Below are 15,322 nucleotides of genomic sequence, written 5' to 3'. Positions count from 1 at the left end.
AAGTCTGGGAATGGTTGAAGAAATGAACAGCAAAAAGAACTGAACAGCATGGAAAATGGTGGATAGTAACATACCCAAAATGATGCATAATTATGCCTCTACAAGCATACAATTGTGCACTTGTTAGCGTTTATTCATGGGATGCGGTACTCTTTCTCTGTGCTTGCTACTGTGCAGCCATTATGCGGAAATGGGGTAGACTGACTTGTAAGTAACAATTTATTTCATATTTAAAGAGGTTTACGAAAATAGGTTTCTCAAAAGAAATAGCCAGAATGACACATGTAGCAATTGAATATTAAGAAAAAACTATTTTGGGGGCTGGCTAGCTCAACAACATCACAACCTTCTGTTTTCTCAGCAAAGGGTTCCATCACTAATAGTTTGCCACCAGGAGATTGGGGAGGTACATACTGGTAATCTTCATCAATCCTACTCCAGTTATTAATCACCAATGCTCAGAGTGTACATCATCAATCTGGAAAGAGACATTTTGTTATATCCCAATAAAAAACAACTCTTCCCGTAGACCTTTGAGAAACTATTTTCTTTTGCTTAACATCTTATGGCAGAGCTACCCTTATGTACAAAGAAGCAATATACTCTTTCATCCTAAACTCTACTGACCCAGTTTATGCATAGCAACACCACATTCATGTGGGACGAATGCATGGGAATGAGGACTCTGCTAAAATGAGTTGAACTCAGAGTGAAAAAGATTAACCATTAGGCGATTTACACCTTTCCGAAGAGGGGTACTGTATACCAAGCTTAATTGTCCTCGACTATACACAATCTGAACACAAAACAAAAGAATGAGTCTATAGTTCCACCTTCTTACAAATTTTTGGGGGATTAATAATCCATCTGAGGTCTGGGAATAAACATTGACTGGTAAGACCAGTGAATAATACATATAACAAAAACACAACAACTATTCAATCCATCTGTGCATAAATTCTTCAGGTCTGCCAGTTACATAAAAGGCATTCCTCTGTGGGAAATTGTGATGTTGGTTGAGGGGTGTGTAACCCGAATCAGCAGTAGCCACAATCATTATTAAGGTGAACCACAAAAACCACTACTTTAACCTTTGCTCAACCCTCAGGCTTAATTTAGAGGTAACGTGTACAGTATTTATGCAGCACTAAAACAGTAAAAAAGTTAAAACACAACGCATGATAAACGCCACACCAGTATAGAAACTAGAGTAAAATTAAATGAATTAATTGACACCAAAATAACAAAAACCCAAACAGTAGAATCAGAGTTTTGAATTTTTAAAGTTCAAAGTGAAAAATAGTGCCAACCGCAAACAGTCTTGCGAGACTAGGGCAAAGTCGAAAGTTATGTCCGACTGCAATGGAGGTGGTTCGGACACATGCAGTTTAGATTCATTTTGAAGAAAAATGTCTGAAATAGTAAATTTCAGCATGGCAAGGCAGCCATAGGTGTCTCAGTAGGATGCGTCATTGTCAGGGAGCTGCTGGACGAAGTCGTGTTGAAGATTTCTGCGCTTGCACTTACTCTCTTTTATGGAAGTCAAAAATCTTCAGCATTACAAAGCTGCAGGCTGTAGCAGACGAGGCCCCAAGGAGGTTGGACACCTCTTCTGGGACAAGCCGGTGACCAGGATTTGCTGCTGTGGAGAATAACTTTGCAATAGCTTCCACAAAGTCAGGCTGACAGGCGATGCACCTTGGGCAATACAGAACACAGGTAGGTACCAGTTTCCTATTGGTTCTCAGAGCATTTTTTTTGGCTGAAAAGGTTCCCAGTCGCTAGATTTGGATTTTGGCTATCTGGGCACCTTTTGCACCACTTCCAAGGGTCCAGGGCTAAAGGGGACCCACTTGCAATGTTAGGACTCACTCAGGCTATGTCCAGTTGGGGGTTCAAGATGGTCGGAGCCCATTCTGTCCCTGAGGCTCTGATCAGGAGGCTGGACAACTAGCTCTTTAAGCCACTCTGGAAGTCCTGGGTTGAAGCAGAAAAGCAGGTCTCAAGCACCAGGGAAGTTCTCTGGAGTACACAGCAGACTACAGGCACCAAGGCAGTCACTTGAGAGTTCTTCCAAAGATCCAAAATTGAACTGAAGCGTTGGTTTGAGGGTCCTAAATATATACCTGGAGCCAGATTTGAGATGGATGGTACTTCTTAAGGTTTCCCACATCATAAGTGCCAGTAATTTCCTGCCACCCTGCCTGGTCCCAGGCTGTCTGCAGTCAAAAAAGGCTAGTGCAAACCTATGTGTTTGTGAATTGAGACAGTATATTTGAAGTGCAAATGGGGCTGTACACAGTCCCACCCCTCTTCCTGCAGGATTGCCCATCTTTCTAACACCCACTCCCTCTATTATGTGACTGTCTCAGAGGTATACTCTTAGGCCAACTGTCAACTAGTCATAGTCATGCGTCCCAGGATGTTATATATTAGGTTTTAGATTGGCAGCGGTATACACTCAGTCCAAGCAGGAAACACAGTCCTAGTCAGAATAAGTCACAACTCACCCTAAAGTAACATTTTCCCATCCCTTGGTAACTTGGCAATGAGTAGTCAGGCTTAACTTAAGATGCAATGAGTAAAGTATTTGTACAATACTTCAACACCACAAAAAGAGCCCACACAAGGTTAGGAAAATAGAGCTTAATTATGTGAGTAAAACATTACCAAAATTACAAAAATCCAAAAAGTAGAACTGGAGGTATGATTTTTTTAAAGAATAATCTGAAATGTAGTGGTTAAAAGCATAGAGCATCAACTGGGGCAAACTGGTCTCACTAGACCCAGTTAAATCCAAAAGCTCAGGCAGACTGTGATGGAGCCTCGGCCTGCTGAAAAGTGCCTTGGTTGAGTCATCATCGAAGACAAGGTTCAGAGGTGCTGTGTTGACAGTGATGTGTGGATTCTGCTGGAGCAGCACTTTAACCAACTTCCAATGCCCCAGGGATTGGCACCACTTGTGAAGCAGGGTCTAGTTTTACCATGTCGTACCCCAGGCCCATTCTGCCCACATCTGAAACATGAGGGTCAAAAATGTCCCTGCCAGCACATATACAGTGTTGTGCCTAAATAGTCCACACTGCCTTGAGCGTCTACAAAGGCAGTAGGCCCCATGCCCTCCTGTAACTTCATATGTATCTCTCCTATGAAGGCCAATAACCTCAGGTCACTGTCTTTCTGATGAACAAGTCTTCGAGCCCCTGTCTTCTGCGTGTACATTTTTTTTAACATCAAGCAATAACAGAATGCATCTGTCACCTAGAAGAACAAGATGGGCTAAGGGTAGGAGTGGGGGCCAACTGGGACTTTCCGCAGCTTCGCACCTGATGTTTTTGGAAACTAAGACAGCAGCATGGCTAAAAATAAACAATAGCCTTATAAGGAGCTTCCGCCTTAAAGCTTCCGAGAAGTGATGCAAGTTGTTTTTGATAAAATGTTCAACTTTTTGTTATGTTCTGCTGTCAAACACCTGCTAAAGTTAGATCTTGCTGTCAACTGTTCCTCATAAAAAGGGTTGTATGATGGAACAACGACCACTGGAACAACTACAGCCAAAACAGCGACTCCCTAACCACTAATTAGTCTAATCCACAAAAGTTTCAACAACAACGACTATGCCTTTATTACAATTGCATTTTACCCGTAAGTATAAACCCATGTATATATATATGGCATGGAACAAAACAACAGGCTTTACAATTTGTATCTGATTAATTGCAATTCTCTTAACCTCCACTTTACAGCCACGATTAGTGAGACAAGTGTTAACTTTGTAGACATGCAGGTTTTTGTGCAGAACAACAGGCTTGAAACTCGCCTGTAATTCTACCCTGCATGCAGCTAGTTCTCACCCTCAACATCTAGTGAACACAATCCCTTATGGTGAGATGCTACGGCTGAAAAGGGTATGTAGTACTGAGGCAGATTTAAAAATAGCACAAGAACTAAGTAGCCAGGGGTTTATAGAAAGAGGTTATTCACCTAAAACTCTAGATCAGGCGATAGTCAAAACTAGGCTGCTTAACAGGGATGATCTCCTTAGGGACAAACAATCAGTGAATATCCCTATTACAGCTAGAATAGATGAGAACCCCAATGCTATTCACAAATTCCGCCTCATCATGGGGTACAGTAGACAGCACAGAGCAATACACAAGATTATACAATCCAGTTGGCCATTAGTGCTGAATGACCCAGTGGTGGGACCTCTGCTTCCACAGAGGGTGTCAATCACCCACACCAAGGCTCCTTCCATGACGGATTGTCTTGTTACCATCAACCCAGAGATTATTGAGAACACCTCCTGGTTGCAGACACATACAGGTTTCTTCCGCTGTAAAACATGTAAAGCATGCATGCATGGTGTCCACACAGAATCCTACTCAACCCCTTTCTACCATAGAAAATACAAGAATACGAAACTGTTAACTTGTAAAACAGAATACGCGGTTTCTGTACTCATGTCCCCATGCGGCTTAAAGTATATCGGAGTACAAAACTCCAAGTACACAGGCATTTTCTCCAACATCTTCGCGCCATCACAAATCAGGATAACACTTACCCAGTAGATAGACATTTCAAAAAGATACATCACTCAAACAATAAGGAATTAAGCTACTAGGTGATAGACGCAATACCTCCCAGCAGAAGGGGTGGAGATAGAGACTATAAACTCAGGAACCTAGAAACCCAATATATCCTTCAGTTAGACACCAAAAATCCTAATGGTCTTAATGTTACCGAAGACCTATATACGTGCTTATAATGTTACATCAAGATGCAGACAATGGGGTTTTTGTATATACAACAGGGCAAAGTGGAGGTAATACACAACTCTAATGTGATACCATATTGCTGCAACTTTAGGATTAATCTTAGATAGTTGTAGCACATCATCTGAAAGTTCTAATTGTTATTGATTGTTTTTAGCAGATAATTTATTTATTTACACATTTATGCACTACAGAAATATTTATTCAAATTTATTTTTGTATGGGTAATTTTGTATTTATATATTTATATATTTCTATTTTATTGTGGAACCTTGAACTTTCATTTCACCTTGCCCTCATGATATACACATATGATGCAGGCAGTATTTGCACTTTGATACGCATTATGCCCTCTTTTGCACATATTTATAAACCCGCTCATTTGCACATCAACAGCTGACATTGCACATAGTACATTCACTTTATGTTGATTCAGGTGTAATACAAGAACCTTGTGTCACAAAAATTATCTTTTGAGCCATGTGTATTCACACAAGTGTGATTACCGATCAGATATGGGCCTTCTGCCACTTACCCAGGGGATAACCAGTATTTTAAGTGGATAACCTTTGGATTTTTTGTGGCACACATAACAACTAGAGCTCATTTCCATGCATCTATGCAGACCGCAACTCAAGTCAGGAAACCATGACGGTCTTTAAATAACATCTCACAACATAACTCTGAGTCATGAATTTCCATACTCCGTATGGTACCATCATGGTGAGATATCCAGTCAAAACATAACAGAGGCTTTATCTGTTTACGAAATCAAGTACATATTTTGCACTTTGCACTTATTCAGCACTTTTTGCACATATTTTGGACCGCGTGCTTTTACAGTACTATTTAATGTAAACAAACATGTACATGGTATCTGTTTTATTCGTATATATTTATTGTACAATATGACAGGATTTTCAAATGAATTTGAGATTTTGAGCCTTCATAATACAGCATGAAATTTGTTGAGATAGTACATGCAAAGATTAGAACAGTACATATCTTCAGTAGTACTTTTTCCATACCCATTGTACTGTTGATCACGTGGTCTTTTGATTTCCGTTGCACCGTCACTTTAAAAACACTGAGAAAACGCAATTCCATGTTGAGTGAACAAGGCTCGCAAGAGCTGAAACTCGTATTGACATCAGGAAAATAAAGTAATTTCAGCAAGAAATTGGGTCTGTGTCCGCAATTTTTGACTCCAGTGATTTGGATTCAGATCAGAACTATGTGATCACAAGCTTTATTCTAATTGGCTGTCAACATTCCAAAGAAAAGGTTATGGCAGCCATCTTGTGACTGGGTAGAAGCGAGTCAGAAGAAAACAGGGAAACCAAGGTGAAAAAAAGAAAAGGGGGCAGGATAGAAACACCCTGACCCCCTAGGCCTGCTATGGGGTCCCATAAGGACATAACAGTGGAAGGCGCGCTGGGTGTGCAGATCCAGATGAAACTTTAAAAAATAACAAAGCAAGGGGCCAGGTTTCTGGGAATTTTGGAAATGTATAGCGTGGCCCCCCGGGGGACCCCACTGCCACGGGGACTGCCACCTACCCGGGGTTCTGTTTTTAAATATAAAAAACCTTTGTGGGGGGGCAAGAGCCCCCTACACGCCGCGGGGACCACCACCTCCTTGGGCACGGCATTAACAGTTAAAATGCGGGGGTACATTTTGGAGCCCCGGGGACCACCACCTCCCAGGGGCTTTGCAAAAGTTGTGAGGGGGCCACGGGACCCCCTCCTGGAGCCTTCGATCTCCCTGGGTACCGCCACCCCCCAGGGCCGGCTCCTGCAGTGTCCCGGGGTGCCCACCCCCGGGACACTGCTGTTTGCTATGAGTGTTTAATTGATTCAGATGCTCCGTCCATTACCACCCCCTTTTGTACTGCTTTTGGCCGCCATAAGTGTGGCAGGGTATGCTCAGACGTGAGTCCCTTGCTCACTTTGCCACTGGATTCAAGCAAGCCGGGCTAAAGACGGCTGGAATGCAGGAAACCGGTCCTCGGAAGCTTGTTTCCGGTCCAGGGAAGACATGGCTTGGCAGTTCGGGCTGCACTGTTCCCATGAGGCACAGGGTCAGACTGGTTTGCATATAGCCATGTCTGAACTGGGGTGGCAGAGTGGGCTAAAGAACGGTGATAGATTAAACCCAGATCTTTTGACTGGGTGTGAGTGTTTGATTGATTCAGATGCTCCGTCCATCACCACCCCCTTTTGTACCGCGTTTGCTATGGTAGGGCGGGAGCATGTCTCCATAGTAAACTCTGGTTTGAATTTTGAAAGAGAGAGCAGGAAAACCTGCTCTCTTCCAAAATCCAAAGCAGATTGCTTTTCCACATGGGGAGCTGCATTTTAGTAATGCCGGTTCCCGCAGGACCCGGGGAGCTGGCGGGACCGTGGGGGGATTGGGGCTCCCCCCACGGTCCCGAACAAAGTGGTAGGCCCCGGGGGATGGGGCTCCCGGGGCAAATATAAATAACTGGTAGAAGCCGTTTTTTTTGTGAAACATTTGGAGTCGTGACTCTAGCGCGGTGCTCAGCCCGGCCCCCTGGTGTGAACACGAGGGGTGCGTGACTCCCAGCATGACCCCCTGGTATGAACGTGCGGGGTGAGCGACTCTCAGCGTGACCCTCTGGTGTAAACACGAGGGGTGCGAGACTCCCAGCGTGGCCCCCTGGTGTGAACGCGAGGGGTGGGTGACTCCTAGCGCGACCTCCTGGTGTGAACATGAGTGGTGCATGACTTCCAGCACGGCCCCCTGGTGTGAAGGTGAAGGGTACGCGACGCCCAGCAAAAAAAAGTAAGATTTTTTTATGAATCTAGGTTGTAAATTTGGATCTTGGGTGGCTCTAAAAAGAGCCCCTGTGTTTATTGGGAGAATTTGGTAGCTACATGTAAGTGCTGATGCAGAGTCTAAAGTTGTTCAGGAAGACTCTGTTTCCCTCATCTGCAAAATGTACACCATCTCTCTTGTAGATGCCATCCATATTAAAATGCAGATTGTTGTTGTATACGGACCCCATACTATGGTCTCTGAGATAAGCAGAAACAGCGTTATTGAAATTTTCCATAGTTTTCTCAATCTGTGGACAAAAATTGATTGGACCAGTTCCATTTCTGTCTTTGGCATATGTTAGAGCAGGCAAAGGCAGTTTGGGGGAAAAGCAACATAAATTCTGCAAAGGTGTCCTTCATAAGCATTTCCAGACCTACCCCAGTCAATGTGCCTAGGTCTTTGGCACCACAGTGCACAATCATGAGGTCAAAACGTTGGAGATGCAAAAAGGATTTAACCAACGGCATCAATTAGTGCCACTTTAATCTTCTCTGTCCAATCCATTTAATGTCTACATTTTACAAAGCTAGGTCTTTGTCAATACCTCTGCTTTCAGCATACCTTGTGCACCATAAAACATAGCTGAGTCACACAATCCACACTCTAAGCATCTTGAAGGGAGGTCCGGATGCACTGAAAAGATTTTTGTAGGTGAATTAGGCAGTTGGTAGAATTAGGGGTCTCTAAAATGGTGGATACGATGCAGTTTTAAAAAAAGAAGAGAAATGATTGGCTGTTTGAGAACATTATAGAGTGAAAAATAGGGTGCATGTTTCTGTGTTTAAAAAGCATGTTTCTTATTGGTTACTAGAAAATATTTGAAAGGTACATTAGAAAGGATTAGCTTATATTTTGGAAAGTCAAGCACACTTGCTGTTTGAATTTGCAACATTGTGGGCTGAACTTGTGACCTGTGAGTTCAGTTGAGTGTTTCATAAACTGTTACTATGGAAACAGGCATTAAGCAGAATGGGGGTAGGGTTGGAAGTTATGTGTGACATAAAAATGTGTATTTCTTATAAATAATATTAAAGAAATCTGTTATTGCAGTGAGATTTCCCAAGTCACTGGTATGGTTAGAAGTAGTGTGTTATTAAAAAAAATGCTAACATTATTTGTGATATACTTTTGAAGTCTCGTTTGGATCCGCGGTTCCATCGCTTACAGTGCACGGACCAGGCGCGACTCCAGAAAATTCCAGAAGCAATTTCGGTTCAGTTAGAGGTCAGTTGGCAAGGGTTGATATGTGTAACCAATAGAAATGTGTTTTAGAATTTGAATTAACCTGGAAGCAATGTGATTTGATATTTACATGTATATGTGTGGAGAATCAGAGAGAAACTTTGCCATTTTTTGGTTTTGCTAACAGCAGTGAACTATATTCATTGTGTGCATAAGAAAATCTGGTGTGTGATTCTGATACTTCATAATCTACAAATCAATCTGAAAGGTGAGTTATCAATTTGTGAGGTGTGCTATGTGGTGCCTTTGTTTTTAAACATAATATATGAATCATAAAATTTGAAGTTCGTCATATATTTTGTAATGATGAAATATTTATTGCAGATTTTTGTAATGTATTTAAATGTTGCTTAATATACACTTTGTATAGTATTATGTGTGTTTTGGAATAGGGATTGCTGATTATGACTGATTGTTTTAATCTGTGGATATGTACATTAGTAGTATACTGAATACCTATAGGTGTTGATTTCAAATTGGAAATGTATATGTAGAGTTAAGGTATTAGTGATGAGACCCGTTTTTATAAGTCTCTAAAGAGGTACAGTTAAAATATGCGACATCATTTTTGGTGTTTGGTTTCAATTTGAAGTTTGTTCTGTGAATATATGTGGTGTAGATAGTGTTATGGTAGAGACACACTCATTTATGTTTTTCAGTGATATGGTAAGACTTATAGCAATGAAATGTGAATGTTTTTTGTTTTTTATTTGGCTAGGTGTAACATTAAAAGTAGTTGTAGAAAGGTAATGTAGCAGTAGAGATTTATGCAATACTTTAATCCTATAAAGAGTTTGCTTGCAGAACAGGTGTTGCCCTGTTAGTACTGAGACACTCCTCCAATCACCCATTGAGCGCCATACACTTATTCATTCAGTGCACTAATACCTACGTAATTATACATTCTCTATGTACTGTGTTTGCTGCACTGTAATTATTCCAGGTACTAGTTGTATACTTATAGAATGTCCTAGCCAGTAAAACTACTACAGATACTTTATTCTGTGCACTATGCATGCAGATGTCTAACTACTACATACTATTGATACACTCTTGTAAATACCCAGTTAGTACTTATGCAAACTAGGAATCTTCCTGCCTGTCCCATGCAGTTCTTCAATTACCCATTCAGCCCATCTACTTATCCTATCACTGCACCAATACCTAAGCACTTATAAATTCACCATGCATTATGTTTGCAGCACTGTAATTATTCCAGTCACTAGTCATGTTTTTATGAAATGGTGTACACAGTAACCATAGTACAGCTGAGATATTTTGAGTGTAGAGCCAGGGAAGTCTTTAGCGGGGTGGCATGTCATATTAAAATTGCAACCCAGTAAAACATAATCAGCCTGGTATCTACCCATTTGAGTGGTGAGGTTACAATAGAATTCAGGGCAATCAGTATTTGGTGCAAATACATTGATTAATAAAACAGTCCTACCTTCAGACAAACCAAGCACTATCAGAAACCGCCTATCTGGATCAGAGAAACTCCCCTGCAATACAAATGGAATATTCTTATGACTGAGGATACAGGCCCCATGTGAATAGGAACTAAAGTGGGCAAAGTAATGGTTTTAGCCCAAAGGAGCAGCAAATGTGCAATCAGTACGAGGTGACAAGTGAGTCTCCTGTAAAAAGGCCAGTTTGACACCATGCCATTTGAGATTAAGAAGTACCTGCTTCATGTTCCGCGGGTTATTAAGACCCCTAATGTTATATGTCAGAAATGTGAGTGCAATTGTCCTATGAGCACTAGCATGTGATGTCATAGATCCAGGAGGGAATGTCTAGGGCATGAATAGTAATGTGGCAATGGAGTGTAATGTTGTAAAACAATGCTCTATAGTCAAACAGAAACAAATCAACAAAATCCAAAGCCCCCACCGATGCCAGTGACAACAACAAATGGCTAATCCCAATGAACCCCAAGCAAGGTAGCAAAACAACTTGGCAGTTGTTAGAAATGGGGGTCCCTATTTGGCATTGGTTTGCAGCCTGTCAAAGAAGAGACCCTGATTCTAGTCAGGGTAAAGGGATTACACACCCAAGATAACCCCTTCTCATCCTCTTGGGAGCAGGCTTATCTCAGGGGCAATGTGTAAAGCATTTGTAAAAAACCACACAGTGAAACAATGAAAACACTACAAAAGGATATCACACCAATTTAGAAAAATAACCAATATTTATCTGAATAAAACAAGACCAAAATGACGGAAATTCAAAATACACCATCAAAGATATCACTTTTAAAAGGTTCAAAATAGTTCAGTCCATACCAAACTATGGATGCGTAATTTTTTATCACAAAGTACCTGGGATGCAACAAATCAAAGACGAAAACAGGAGCAGGGGAGGTGAGGTGCCAGAAAAGCAAAGTGATGCATCGGTTCCTTATTCCCATGGGAAGTGATGCATTCGTTTCCTACTGCCAGCGGAGGTGATGCATCAGTTCCTTACTGCAGCGCAGGGAAGGTGATGCGTCATTTCCTTACTGTCAGGGGCCGTGATGCATTGGTTTGTTACTATGAGGGGAGATAATGTGTCGATCTCTGGAAACGCTGCCTCGTTCATTACTGCAGGGCACTGTTGATGAAGAACTTGGCACACCGGTGTTATGCATTGAATATCTGGATACACTGTGTGGATGCGGTGACAGCGAAGCAGGTGATGCAGCAATTTCTTCAGCCAGCCACACAGCAGGGCCTGTGTGGAAGTCAGAGCTGGAGTCTTGCACATCAGAGACGCAGTGCTCAAGACTCAGACTGTGGTGATCTTTAGGCTGCATGGCAAGCGCTGCATTGATCCTTCGGCTGCACCGCAGTGATGCATTGTTTTTTCAACCACATGGCAGTACTGCATAAGGTAAAATAGGTGCTGAAGGGCAATGCGTGGATTTTCTTCTCCTCTTTACAGCAAAGCCACCTCCAAGGCCATAGAACTAGAATTTGCACCACCTGATAGGTCTGAACTCCCAGCAGAGGAGTTTAGGGGCTGCAGATGAAATCTTTGATGGCCCTGAGACTGCTTAACAGGAAGCAAGCACACGCGAGTCCTTGGAGAACCTTAGTAAACAGGATACAGAAAGCAAAGTACAGTCCTTTTACTGCCCAGGACAGAAGCAGCAAGCAGTAGGCCAGCACAACACAGCAACATGCAGAGTGGTAGATCCCCTCCTACAGCTTCTCCAGCTCTTCCTCTTTGCAGATTCTCCTTTAGTCCAGAAGTGTTCAATACTTCTAGCCCTTTCTGCCTTTGAAGTAGGCATACTGCAAAGAAAAGTCTTTGTAGTACACAATACCCTGCCTTTCCCTGAACTGGCTCCAGACACACCACATAGGGTGGAGACAGCTTTTTGTGAGGACAGGTACAGCCCTATTCAGGTTTCAGTGAGAACTCATATCACCACTCACGAAGACCCATCAGCCTGATGATGGGCCATTGGGTTATGCAGGACACACCTCCCTTTGTGTGACTGTCTTGAGTGAATGCACAAACAGCCCAAGTGTCACCCTCCCTCAGACTTGGTTTCCACAGGCAGACAGAGGCACACAATGGTATAAGAGTAAAAAGCCCACTTTCTAAAAATGCCATTTTCAAACACACAATTTAAAAACCAACTTCACAAAAATATTTGTTAACATTTTGAGTTCAAGTACCCCAAACTCTGAATTTCTATCTCACAATTCCCAATTGGAAGTTACACTTGTAGGATGTTATAAGGCAGCTCCAATTATAACCTATGGCAGAGAAAGTCCTGGCAATAGTGAAAAAAATAAATTAGCAGTATTCCTTATCAGGACATGTAAATACACCAGCACATCATACCTCCTAAGTCACCACAGCCTGCCCATGAGCCTAACTTGGGACTATTTTAGGCTTGCCTTACATGTAGTATAAGGGAAAGTTTGGGCCTGACAAGTGGGTGCACTTGCCAGGTCGACAGAGCAGTTTGAATACCACACTCACAAACACTGCACTGGCAGGTCTGAGACATGGTTGCAGCGCTGTTCATGTGGTTGGCACAATCTGTGCTGCAGGCCCCCTTGTAACATTGGAAATACAGGCCCTGGGCATGCACAGTGCACTTTACTAGGGACTTGCCAGTAAACCAAATATGCCAATCATGGGTAAACCACTCACCAATACACGTTATACACAGAACAATTGCACTTTAGCATTGATCTGCAGTGGTAAAGTGCCCAGAGTCATAAAAAAAAAGAAAAAACAGGTCACAAAAAATAAGAGGAAGTAGGCAAAAAGTTTGCGGATAACCCTACATAAAGGGCCAGTTCCAACAGTGGTATACATCTTAGGGGGTGACAACACTCAAGGAAGCATTACCCAACTGACTAGCGAATATGCAAAAAATTGTAGTCAAAGTAGTGGAAGAGGTGTGGTGCAGCAGCCAGGGTGCCTGACTCCGGACCACGGGGTTCATAATCCGATCCCCGGTGCCGGAGGCAGGTAGCCCAGCGCCATGTGACTCCGGGCAATAGCTTGCTTAATCTTCCCGACGGCCCCCAGCATGGGGACACCTCTCAGGAGGTAGCTGTGCGCTTTACAAATGCTGGATTTCTAAACCACAGACATCCATCCTGTGGGCATTCAGAACAGAGGGGATACCATCGTAATGCAAAGCAATGTATTGGGTGAAGGAGCACAGTCCTCAAGATCTATCACAGTAAAGTCAGGCAGCTCAGGTGGAGGTGTGGACATTCAGGATGGTAGGTCGAACTAGGACCCAGAATCCTCAGCTGCGGGAAATCCAGAGGGCGACGCAAATCTAGAAGAAGACTCGCTGATCTAGAGCTGTTTTCAGAAATTGGCAGCATCTTCTGGGGTACTGAAAACATGATTACACCCATCAACCTCTGCCCTTAGTTGTGATGGATAAAGCATGCCATATTGGAGGTCAAGTTTCTGAAGAGTACTCTTTACAACAGCAAATTTAAGGTGCGCCTCCTCGACCACTTACGTGAAGTCAGAGAAGGGAACTAATGCATTGTAAATGTTTTTTTCAAATAATAATTAATTCTGGGGAAGTGCCTTGCCCGTGCCAATATAAAACAATTGTTAAAAGCAGACACATCTGTTGTTCTCATATTACCATAGTAGTCTTTAAAAAGAGCTACTATGGGTGCAGTTGTGATCCTTTGTAAACGAGCAGAATGCCACGCCTCACAGTTGTCAGCCAGAGGTCGGGGTGGACTCACCCACTGCCCCTTGCTGTATTCTGCAGTGGGAGGAAGAAAAAACTGAATGTCACAAAAGCAGACCAGTGGATTGAGAGCTGACTGACACTCCCTATAAGTAAGTAAACCATATATATCATTTTAGTAAATTCAGAAGGTCCTGGCTAACACCACATCTAAAAAGTAAAACATTGTTTAGTGTTTATGCTTTTAACATTTCTGGTTTAAAATTTTGAAAATAAGATTTGGGTATAATGATATGATCTTTCAGTGATAAGATATTATTCATTTTAGCATTTACAAAATGTATTGCATATGCAATTTATTTCGAAGCAGCTATTACATTTCCTGGGACTATTTAACAAATTCTAACAAAAATAACTTACTAAAAGTTCAAAATGCCTAATGGTCTCATAATTCTCTCCTAGATCAATACTGTTAGTAGCAATATACATACGCAGTTGGGCACTCATTATGATGAGTGGCCCTTTCTTCCAGAGGGCATGGTAACCGGATTACCAGGGACATCAAATTTGTAAATTTAGCAGCAAAAGTATGCAGGAAAGAGTAAAATAAAGGCTTCCTGTATGGCATTTTCCAAATGTGTAATTCTTGTTATTTCCCTGACCGTGGTATTTTCAGGACTCCTTGCAATTGTAATTCTAGGGTGGGGAAAAACTACGATTACTCAGGGCCACTCAACATAAGTTTCTTTGTGTATTGAAGTTGACGTTCACTTCCCTGTTTTGTGGTGTTTGTTAAAACACTTCCGCAAAGTACTATCATTACAATTATCTCCAACAAATGTAAGCTAGGAGGATAGGCCAGACACCCATCCCTTTGGATCTCTGCTCTGATCATTTGGGCATGTAGCCCAAAAGGTCTTCTTTCGACCAAATGATACAGTAAGACTGTATATAAGAAGTTGAAGTATTCTAAAATGACTTACTACACTATGGTCTATGCTGTGGTATTTTTATTACCCCTAAATACGGATATGATCTTTATGAATCTTCTTCTGAGAAGTAACTGTGGGTAATCCATCCCATTTTCATTTAAGTAAAGAGTAGAGTAAAGTTTCAACACAGTAAAAAAGATCTGGACCTTGTATATTTATCTAAATTCATTACATTTTTCATGGAAATGTAAACATTTCCTGAGAGACTGGCCTAGTAAAGCAAAGTTCAATATACTGCTTGTCTCAGCATCCATAACAAGTCACACTAGTGACAAAGTATTAATATGACTAAGTACCTGATTTAG

Source organism: Lissotriton vulgaris, chromosome 1_1 (genome assembly GCF_964263255.1).
Source record: "Lissotriton vulgaris chromosome 1_1, aLisVul1.2, whole genome shotgun sequence".
NCBI lineage: Eukaryota > Metazoa > Chordata > Amphibia > Caudata > Salamandridae > Lissotriton > Lissotriton vulgaris.
Note: the sequence above shows the minus strand (reverse complement) of the source record.